Here is a 9,924-nt window from a genome sequence, read left to right as displayed (position 1 = left end):
GACTGGGAAACAGGGTACTAAATCCCTAGGCTGCCTACAGCAGGGTACCCAGCCCAGGAAACGGCTTTTTCGTCTTAGGCCTCCAGGAATGTGATGGGAGGGGCTGCCACAAAGTCTCTGACACGCCCAGGAGACAGTTTTTCTATTGCCTTGGTGATTAACATTTGGCTCCTCATTATTTATGCAAATTTCTGCAGCAGGCTTGAATTTCTTCTCAGAAAATTGATTTTTCTTTTCTATTGCATCATCAGGGTGCAAATTTTTTGAAATTTTGTGCTCTGTTTCCCTTTTAAAACTGAATCTTTTTAACAGCAACCAAGTCACCTCTTGAATGCTTTCCTGCTGAATTTCTTCTTCCAGGTACCCTAAATCATCTCCCTCAAGTTCAAAGTTCCACAAATCTCTAGGGCAGGGGCAAAATGCCACCAGCTGTTTGCTAAAACATAGCAAGAGTCACCTTTACTCCAGTTCTCAACAAGTTTCTCATCTCCATCTGAGACCACCTCAGCCTGGACTTCATTGTCAATATCACTATCATCATTTTGGTCAAAGCCATTCAACAACTCTCTAGGAAGTTCCAAACTTTGTCACATTTTCCTGCCTTTTTCTCAACCCTCCAAACTCTTCCAATCCCTGCCTGTTACCCAATTCCAAAGTTGCTTCCACATTTTTGGATATCTTTATAGCACTGCCCTTTCAATAGCAATTTACTGTATTAGTCTGTTTTCACACTGCTGATAAATATATACCCAAGACTGGGTAATTTATAAAGAAAAAGAGGTTTAGTGGGCTCACAGTTCCAGGTGGTTGGGTAGGCCTCACAATTGTGATGGAAGGTGAAAGGCATGTCTTACATGGCGGCAGACAAGAGAGAATTTGTGCCGGGAAAATCCCATTTATAAAACCATCAGATCTCATGAGACTTATGCACTATGAGGAGAACAGCACGGGAAAGACCCGCACCCATGATTAAATTACCTCCCACTAGATCCCTCACACAAAACATGGAAATTATGGTAGCTACAATTCAACATGAGATTTGGATGTGGACACAAAGTTAAACCATATCAGTTGTTCATCTTCTTATTGCTGCCTTTTAAACATTCCTGATATATTTTGGATAACAGTCTTTTAGCAAATATGACTTTTGCAAGTGTTTTCTCTCAATCTTTGATTTTTCTATTCTCTTGGGTGTGTCTTTCACAGAACAGGCATTTTTAACTTTAACAAAGTCCAGTTTATGAATTATTTCTTTCTTTCTTTTTTTTTTGAAACCAGGTGTCACACTGTTGCCCAGGCAGGAGTGCTATGGCACAATCACGGCTCACTGTAGCCTCAACCTCCTGGGCTCAAGCAGTCCTCTCCCTCAGCCTCCCAAGTAGCTGGGACTACAGTCACATGTCACAATGCCTGGCTATTTTTTTGTGTGTTTGTTGTATTTTTTGTAGATACAGGGTCTTGTTATGTTGCCCAGGTGAGTCTTGAAACTCTGGGCTCAAATGATCCTCCCACCTTGACCTCTCACAGTAATAGGGTTACAGGTGTGAGCCACCACGCCTGACCAATTTCTTTCTTTCATCGTATCTTTGGTGTTGTATCTAAAAAGTCATTGCCAAATTCAAGATTATTTACATTTTCTTTTATGTTATCATCTTGTTGTTAAATAGTTTTTTATTTTACATTTAGGTCTGAGATTCATTTCGAGCTAATTTTTCTGAAAGGTGTAAGGTCTATGTGTGAAGTTTGTTTGTTTGTTTGTTTGTTTTGGCATATGGATGTCCAATTGTTCTAGCATCATTTGCTGACTAGTCTGTCTTTACTCCATTATGTTGCCTTTGTTCCTCTGTCAAAGATTAGTTCACTATATTTGTGTGGGCCTATTTCTGGGCCCTATATTTTGTTCCATTGATCTGTTTATCTATTCTCTTCCCAACACTACACTGGCTTGATTACTGTTGCTTTCTTGTTTTTTGTTTGTTTGTTTGTTTTTAGTTGTTTCCTTTTTTCATCATATTTTTACTCATTATATGCATAAATTCTTTTATGTTTTATTTTAAATTATTGAGCACAATCATAACTACTGTATTGTTTTAAAGTACTTACTTTATCACTCACTATCAGGTTTATCTTTTGGTCTTTCTCTACTGGCTGATTTTTCTTTGCATTATGTTTTAAGTTTTTGTAATTTTTGCATATCCAGTAATTTTTAAAAGGATGGATTATGTGGAGTTTTCTTGCTGTTATCATTCTTTAAAGTGTTTAACTTTGTTACGGAAGGCAGTTAATCTATTGACTCATGAATTTGATCCTGTTGAGGTATGGTTTTAGGCTTTGTTAATTCATACCTCCTGTAGTTGTTACCCTGTGGATAGATTAATTTCTCTGAGGTTTCTTTCTAATACCAAGCTATTCAATAAGTTCTATCAGTGGGATGGCTGGAACTACACTAACACCCAGAACTGAGAGTTTTGCATCATCCCTGATTAAATTAAATTATACCAATAGTTCCTTAAACCCTTCAGGCCACAGAGTCTTATCACATGCATTTATAGCTTTTCATTTAGTCACAAACTCAAAGAAACCCCTCTTCAGCTTTCTGAAGCTTTCATTTGCAGAGATTTTTCTGCTCTAGAAACCAGTGTAAATTCTAGCCTCTGGCAGGCCACACCTTGGTCTCCAGTTCCTCTGTCTAATGAGAGCAATGCTTTTTGTTAGGGCTCAATGACTTTGTGTTGTGGTTTGTGAAGTGCACCCAGTTAGAATACCGGGATGAATACTGAGTTTGTCTCATTTGTTTTTCTTATAGAAAAGATCAGATCCCTGAATTGTTCCATGCTTTAAAATGTTAGTTTATATCTATTTTCCTATTTTATAATAATTTCTGGTAGGAGGGTAAGTCAGGTACATATAAATCATGACAAAAACTCAGTATGTTCTCTTTTATTTAGTCTTTGAAGTACATCCCACTTTTATGGAAGATTAAGAAAGAGATTAAGAGAGAATTTATGTATGAGGGTAGGTGAGTGAAAAGGACAAAGATCTGTCTGATTCCAAAGCCCATAAAAGCCTAGCTTTTTATGACACTGATTTTATATTCCTTTTTTTTAATGGTAGTTATGACTCGAGAACTGTTTCTCATGTTTTAAAGAGTTTCTGCTAAGAATGAAGTTGTTAATGTGTTCAGATTCAGCATAAAAGGGGCTAATTAAATAGTAGTGTGTTTTATGGTAATTATCCGCATTACTTTTATAAAAATATTTCTCGGAACCAAGTACTAAATAAAAGTGCCCCATAAACATAGGCTTGTGTTTACTTGCTGTGTGCTTGGTCTTGCTGTGGGATTATCCTTTAATTACAAGTTTAGCCTTGGCAGCCTAGATGAATAGGAAATCATGTTAAAACTCCAATCTGCCATTTCTCTTATTCTTCTGCCAGTCAGGGAGCTCTACTTGAGAAATAAATTGAAAATGCCTACATGCAGGTACCTTGAAGGAATAATTGCTTGTAAATGCAAAATTTACAAAAAAGATGAGTTACGCCAAAGAGCTAAGAAAAAAATCAAGCAATTCATGTTATGGGATATCAGAATTAAAATGAGATCACTTTTTAAAACATTAATTATGCTTTTGTCAAAACAGTACACAGATGGCAGTGGGAATTTGACAAATACCAATAGTTAAATAATGATCAAAGGGTGCATAGAACAAATTCACTTTCAAACATACACAAAAGGTGAGGATAACTTTTGTAACTTTAAGTATACAAATATTTTATATCTGCGCTTTACCATTTTTCAGTGAAAGCCTATACTTTCTATTAACTCACTTACCCAAAGAATTAGATATATCTAACATGACAGTGAAAATGCTGATGCTATCTGTATTACAGATACTGATGCTATCTGTACTAGTCATTGAGTGTTACACTTGATTAGTTGAAATTCAATTTATGAATAATGAGGCTGAAAGCATGAAATAGAAGCACTAATTTAATGTTATACATAATTCTATTATTAAAATAATAGGATCATTTTACACATAATCTTATATTCAAAACACTTACCTCTACAATTACCTTATGTGAATGTTACTTCAAAGTGGTCATATTTTAAATTGTGAGGCTCATGTTTCTGATTGGTAATTTCCATCTATTTAGCAAAGCTCTGTGAATCACCACTGGAAGATTAAACAAACTGGGAGCAAATGAAATATGAAGACATTATATGTGACTCTAAATTATTCAATTTTGGCAGAGAGAAAAGTTGCATATTTGTGACATATAAGGAAGACTTAGAACGACTAAGGGGTGTGTGTGTGTGTGTGTGTGTATTTATTGACATGAATGCATGAACATGGGTTTTTCGCAAACATACTTTTTGGTCCAGTAACACTAAAGCATTTTATAGAATTTCTTCAAAAATAATAGTATTTAGATATAGTGATTTTTACAGTAGTCACAAGGCTCCAATGAGCACTCTGATGGAAATCTTTAATAACAGAATAGAACATGGTGAACTAAAAGAAAGAATCAGAGCTGAACACAAGAGAATCGAGTTTCTTTTAACTACCCACTAAGTAAGCTAGTGAAGACTAAGCAAAGATTCATAATAATACTGGGCATTGCCATTAATATAACCCTTAAGACCTAAATATTCTTTCTTAAATGGACTTTACCTTACAGAAAACATTATATAAATGTTCTTTTCTCAGGCTATCTAACATTTTAGTTTGGTTTTCAGAACATCTCACATTGTCTTGAGTTTAGTCCCCTAAGGTAGTTGCATGTTTCTGGTGTGTTTATGACAGTTAAGCGGAGGTAGTAGAAATTCACAGCCATTTCTTATGAAAAAAAAGTCGACATTGCCTAGAACTGAATAAAACTCTATCACATACTTTCTTCTACTAAGCTAAATAATATTTATTTGTACACTTTATTTTTCCACTAAAATTTTATATACCTACTTAATTTTTAAGAGCAGTGAAGTTATCCCATGACATATTTAAATCGGTATTTATTTTAGAGAGTTTTGGCTGACAGTAATTTATTTTAGCAGACCCTATATTATTCTAATATTCTTATTTAAACTAGACATACCATGAAATTAATTTAAATTAAAAGATATTGCAGTGCTTGTATGATTGATTGTGAACCCTCTCCTGCTATTCACATAGACCATAATTTAGTTCCCTCCCACAGAGTAGCTTAATTTTGGTGTGGATGTCCAACTGAATATGGCAAAAGTGAAGATGTATCTCTTCCAAAATTAGATTACAAGAGACTCTCTTAAATTTTCAGAGTTGCTCTGGGAAAAGCCAGCTGTCATTTTGTGAGGACAGTCAGGCAGCCTGCAGAGAGGCCTATATGGCAAAGAAGAAACATCTTCTGCCAGCAACCAGAAAGGACTGATGATTTCTAACAACCATATGAGTTAACCTGGAGGAGAATTCTCTAGTTCCAGTCCAGGCCTAGAAAGACTGCTGCCTGGATGGCAGGTGGAATACAACCTGGTGATTGAGCACAGGACAGAGCACCTAGAAGTTTCTTCCTGGGTCACTGACCCTGAGAAACTGTATTATATAACACATTTTTTTATGCTGCTAAATTTTAGGATAATTTGTTACACAGAAATAATTCATTAATATGTTATTTAGAAGAAAGCTATAGTATTAATTTTTTATTTAGCTAATGGGTTGTAAAATAAAATTATTGACAGTATAAACATAAATATTAAATGTATATATTCCTTTTGGCAAATTCATTCAGAAAAACTTGGAACATGAGGTTATAAAATTCTAGCTTATTGATTTAATTATTATAGTCTTATTACATGGGAAAATGCAGAACATTTTTTGTTCTCATAAGGTAAAGTTATATAGGATTTAAGAAAATATTTGATACAGAAAAATATGTCTACTTTAGTTGACAATAAGGAAAGGATTTTAGATACATTACTTTTTTAAAGTTTTCATGTCTCTTTGACAGATTGCCAGGTAATCTGTGAATTTTCTGGAACTACATTCTTATGAGTAATAGGAACAAATCTGAAAGTTCTGGGCACAAAAGTAAAGGTAATAGCAATATACAGCAATAGCAACAGTAAGATTGAAATGTGTGATATCCACTGAGAAAACAAAACAAAATAAACATGGATATTTTAAAACATTATGCAACTATTTATCCTATATATTATCGAATTTAATTTCTTATTACACTTCTTGTTGGCATTTTATTAAAAGTTAATCTTGTTTTTTAATTTATGTATTTCATAAATAAATGTTACTATTTTTTACTTACATGACAAAAATAGGAATATAGAGTTGGGCAGAAAGTAAGTAACTAGGATATTTGAAGATCTAAAATAATAATCACTTTTATTAAATAATGAATTGGAAAGCCACATACTATATTTTCTAATTTCCTGACAGTTTTCTAATAGTTTTCACTTGGGGAAAATGTTTTAAAAACTTTATGTTACTAGACCTATGGAAAAGTCCAATCAAAATTATGTTGAGCTAAAATGAAGTTCATGGTAAATTACAACTAGAGAAATACCAGTTTTTCCCCTATGTTAAATGTGGGACAGTCTGGATTGTACATATGCAAAAAAAAAACAAAAACCAAAAAGCCAGAAACAAAACATGAAAAACTTAAACCATTACCTCACACCATATAATAACAACAACAAAAAACTAACAACAACAGCAAAGAACAAAACTAGTAACAACAACAACATAAACACTAATTCAAATCAATCCCTAGCCTAAGTTTAAGAGACAAAAGTGTAAGATGACTATAGTGAAACATGATAGAAGGTCTTCATGATCTTAAGGTGGGCAAACAGTTCATTAAGTATGATACAAAACTTATTTTGATGATACTATTGATGACTCATATGCCAAGCATTCCCATATTGCATATTTTATTATAACTATACCTTTGAAAAAAGAAATGTTTTTGTTATCATTTTTCACGTGATCATCTTGAGACAAATATTAAATAACTTGTACAGTTTCACACTTAGTGTAATGTAAACATGAGATTTAAAAATATGTAGCTTTAAACATCATGGTCTTTGGGATTACAGTCCTTTGCCTCTCACTTATTTTTGAAGTTCTTTAAAAGAAAATCAAACAATTGAAACATGTTAAAAGACTAGTAGGCAATTTAAATAAGTGCTCAATATTGTAAGAGAGAATTGCAAATTATTGCAATGCTCTAATAATTGCAATATGATCGTTACAAGAAAAATGCACATTTGATGGCAATAGTCCCTTGGTACAATCATTTGGCTGAAAATGAATTTAAGAAGTTTAAAATTAGAAATAAACATATGATAAAAAGTATTCTGGAAAAATTATTTTAAAATTTACTAAATACTATCAAATTACCCAAGAGTGTTCAATGGTTATGAATGAGACAACAATTTTGGAACCATTAATGCTTGCATTTATTTTCTGATATGATTTCAAAATTTGAACTGGAGCCAGAAATTATTAAAAACAACTTGTAAAACTGTGCCAACCTTGCTAAATAAGCATATTTTGTGGAATATAATTTGCAGAAACATTTTGAAGTCAAACACATTGACAAAAATAATGAATAATTAAATCTATTTAAATGGCATAAAGTAACTAGTGTGTGAAAAGCCAATACTCAAGACATAATCATTTTCAAACACTTTCTTCTGTCAAAAAGTTTTGGTGTAATCCATTGATTTTAATTAATTTATTTATTTTAATCATTTTTTTAAGACAGAGTCTCACCCTGTCACCCAGGCTAGAGTGCAGTGGCGTGATTTAGGCTCACTGCAACCTCTCCCTCCTGGGTTCAAGTGATTCTCCTGCCTCAGCCTCCTGAATAGCTGGAATTACAGGCCATGCCACCATGCCCAGCTAATTTTTGTATTTTTAGTAGAGACAGGGTTCCACCATGTTGGTCAGGCTGGTCTTGAACTCCTGACCTCAAGTTATCTGCCCTTCTGAGCCTCCCAAAGTGCTGGGATTACAGGTGTGAACCACTGTGCCTGGCCAATCCATTGATTTTTAATAAATTTCTTCTTTTGAGAAAATCTAGTAGAATCTTTGGGAAAATCAGATGGACCCGGGCATGCACATTCAAAACTAAATTTTTACAGCAGCAGTTTTATTTTAGTGAGTTTGTTTTCTAGCTGCAAGAAAAGAAATTATAAGAATATTCATCATTTATTTTAATTTGTAAATTTATAAATTTATAAGTAAACAAAGCACAAGCAACACTTTAACAGATTTTTGATTCCTTATAAATGTTTGGACATCTGTGGCTATTTTCGAAAACCTCACATTGGAGAAAGTGAAAGTAAAAATGCCTACTGTCTCTATTTCAAGTTAGGGTATCAAATTCTAAAATTGCACATAGTTTTTATATTAACATTTGTTAAGGAGACCTTTAAAATGGATGTCTATAGAATAAAAATAAGGACTATTCTTCTCATATAGATATATTGTCATTCAACAACAAAATATGACGCTTGTATCTTCTGATATGTTTTTTTATTTTTAGTTACATGAAGATAGAAATATAGGCAGACACGTAGAAGTCAGATAGAGAGTGAGAAAGATAATGAGAGAGAATGTTTGCTAGTTTGATTTCCATTATAGTTGTAATCCATATATGGCATTTCATTTCAGAATACATAATACTGGAAATCAGTTCTGATTTTGTCTTTTTGAAGACCACTTTTTTCTTGGAGGAATTATCATTTCATGTACCCAGTTTCTAAAACTCTTTAGCAATTAAGACACCAATACTACCATATTTAAAAGATCTAAAATGAAATATGGCATAAGCTCTGCCATATTTAACTATATTTAAATCATTTCAAAATGACACTACTATGTATAATACGTTATTTTCTATTTATTGCTTTCAATACTTCACTCATTTTAGGACATATATTACTTTATTCAAAATAAGCCATCTGGATATGTCAAGAAATGATATTTTCATGCAAAGTAAAAGAGGTATAAAATGTTTATCTCTATACTGAACTTGAAATATATGAACTTGCAATAATTGATTTGGTACTAAGTTATTTCCAGTATCATTAAAATAGAAGAGATTTTATTCACTAAGTTGATCTTATAAGGCAAAGCCCTATTATATTGTACTAATTATGGTAGCCGAGCAGCGGAAAATAAATAAATATTTTCATACCAATGGATATCTGGCTAGTTAATACCTTCCATCACTTTTACTTGGCAGGTCTTGCCTTAGCACAAAATTATCCCTCTTTCTAATAGGTCCAACATATCTATCATTAGTCTACTTCCTCTTTGCTTTTGAAGGTAGTTTTTTATTCATGCTTATAAAATTTAGAAACAGAGAGATTTGTATGTGTATTGGTTGTCTATTGCTGCCATAAAATAATTACAATTGGCTTAAAACATTATAAATCTATTATCTTGGCCAGTCGCGGTGGCTCATGCCTGTAATCCCAGCACTTTGGGAGGCCAAGGCGGTTGGATCACGAGGTCAAGAGATTGAGACCATCCTGGCCAACATGGTGAAACCCCGTCTCTACTAAAAATACAAAAATTAGCTGGGCACAGTGGTGCATGCCTGTAGTCCCAGCTACTCAGGAGGCTGAGGTAGGAGAATTGCTTGAACCCAGAGGTGGAGGTTGCAGTGAGCCGAGATCGTGCCACTGCACTCCAGCCTGGTGACAGAGCAAGGCTCTGCCTCAAAAAAAAAAAAAAAAAAAAAAAGAAAAGAAAAAAAGAAAACAAAATCTATTATTTCACACTTTTGTAGTTAAGATTAAGGCATTGATTGTACATGAGATCATGCAGTGTTTGTTTTTCTTTGCCTGGTTTAATTCACTTAGTGTAATCTCCCCCAGTTTAATTTACATTTTTGCACATGACAGAATTTCCTTCTTTTTAAAGT

This window comes from Pan paniscus, chromosome 14, assembly GCF_029289425.2.
Source record: "Pan paniscus chromosome 14, NHGRI_mPanPan1-v2.0_pri, whole genome shotgun sequence".
Lineage (NCBI taxonomy): Eukaryota > Metazoa > Chordata > Mammalia > Primates > Hominidae > Pan > Pan paniscus.
Note: the sequence above shows the minus strand (reverse complement) of the source record.